Below are 1,854 nucleotides of genomic sequence, written 5' to 3'. Positions count from 1 at the left end.
TATGATATTAGAAAAAAATTAATTTACCAAAGATAGCACTTTTTGCCACATATTATTTTAACTATGTTTCTAAATTTTATTTTCCTCTTAACTTACCTTTGTCATCATTTTTATCTTTTGCTTATAGCTAATTTTATTAAAAGACCATAGCCTATGGACTAGAGCCTATGTGAGTTAAGTGTAAAAGTTAAATAAAGGTAAATAAGGAATTGAATACAACTTCAATCAACAGAGAATAGTAAGTGGCAATCTACCTAAAATGTAATTTAAAATAGTCCACGGTGGATTAAGGAAAAAAAAAAATAAAACTGATGGAATTTTTAAAATAAAACATTTTATCAGTTAAGTTGCATTGCTTTTTGAAAGTTTAAGTGACATAGTGTGGACCTTAGAAATAATTTGGAAAGCTGTTTCCTAACATTTAATTGGATTTGTACAGTTATACTATATAAAATAAATTACTTTCTCAACTGCTTCTGATAGCCATGTGAAGATTTATATTTCATTAGAACAAAGCCTGGTTTGGTAGCATTTAGCAATAAACTGCAGCAAGCAAAGAAACTGAAATCTACAGGAGTCAAAAGTATTGTCCTTTATCTACATCTTCCCAATGATGTCCCATAATGTTGAGAAAACAATATTATTCCTAAGATAGTTTTTAGTTGCTATTGCCCTAAGTTTCTGTGCTTCTTAGAAAATATGTGAAAAAAAAAATCCCCTAAAAAGGTATACAAACACACACACATACATATGCCACACACACTAAATAAAGGTAAACTTCTTAAAACTTGGTTGTTAAAAGCCTCATATTTAAGCATTTTGCCATTAGGTCATCTCTAGCAACCAGTCCTTCTCATTCCTAATGAATCAGGGAGATGGTAGCATGGTATCCGATAGACCTTGTGCTACTATTACACAAATACCATGAATGGGTGGTTTTAAAGTCTAGATATTTACTTTTTCACAATTCCAGAGACTAAAATTCTACCACATGGTCTCATCCATGTTGCTTTCATCATTATTGTTAGCCATAGACATTGCTTGATTTTTGGGTGATCATCCCAGGACATTTGTGTGTCTTCTGTGTGTCCATTTTGCATGTCTTTTGCTCTTTTTATCAATCAAAAATGATTAGTTTTAGGATCCATCCTATACTGATATGATCTAATTAACATATCAAAAGAACAACCCTGTTTCCAAAGAGAACCACATCCACAATTACAAGAACCAGAAATTCAACATATATTTGGAGAAGACACAATCCAATCCATAAAACATGGTGGACCTGCTCTTTCATCTGTGCCTAGAAGTGCTCTGTGTGGGATAATGGATGACTTTAGGTTGTTGTTAAATGCTGTCAAGTCAGTTCTGACCCATAGCTACCCTGTTTGCAAGAAGCAATTGGTGAGCTTGAACTGCCAACCTTGCAGTTTGAGCCAATTTCGCAGTCCAGCACATTAAACCACAGCACTACACCAGGACTCCAACTTTAGGTTGTTGTTGTTGTTATTATGTGCCGTGAAGTCGGTTCCGACTCATAGCGATCTTGTACCGGGTTTCCAAGGCTGTAAATCTTTACAAGAGTAGAAAGCCTCATCTTTCTCCTGCGGTACAGCTGTTCGTTTCGAACTGCTGTCCCTGAGGTTCACAGCCCCATTCATAACCACTACACTACCAGAGCTCCTTTAAACTTTAGGCTGACCACTGCCTGGGTCTAAAGACATGCAGTAACTTCAGAGTTCTAAAGGGTCACATTGAAGCAACTGTCATAGCAACTATGGCTGCTGGAGGTCCTGTACTAGCATTTGAGTGATCTCCTGACCCTGGGCAGTGTGAAAGTTATTGGTGAATCAG

At 35.9% G+C, this 1,854-nt stretch overlaps 1 protein-coding gene across 1 annotated transcript in view; it reads left to right on the top strand.

The window, feature by feature from the left end:
• The window catches only part of GRIK1 (glutamate receptor, ionotropic, kainate 1), an 828,690-nt gene that overhangs the window by 85,903 nt on the left and 740,933 nt on the right, over positions 1 to 1,854 (top strand). The window lies entirely within an intron of this gene.

The sequence above is a fragment of the Chrysochloris asiatica genome, unplaced genomic scaffold (genome assembly GCF_000296735.1).
Source record: "Chrysochloris asiatica unplaced genomic scaffold, ChrAsi1.0 scaffold00049, whole genome shotgun sequence".
In the NCBI taxonomy this organism is placed as follows: Eukaryota; Metazoa; Chordata; class Mammalia; order Afrosoricida; family Chrysochloridae; genus Chrysochloris; species Chrysochloris asiatica.
The sequence above is the reverse complement of the archived record's forward strand: the minus strand, read 5'-3'. Positions and strand labels throughout refer to the sequence as shown.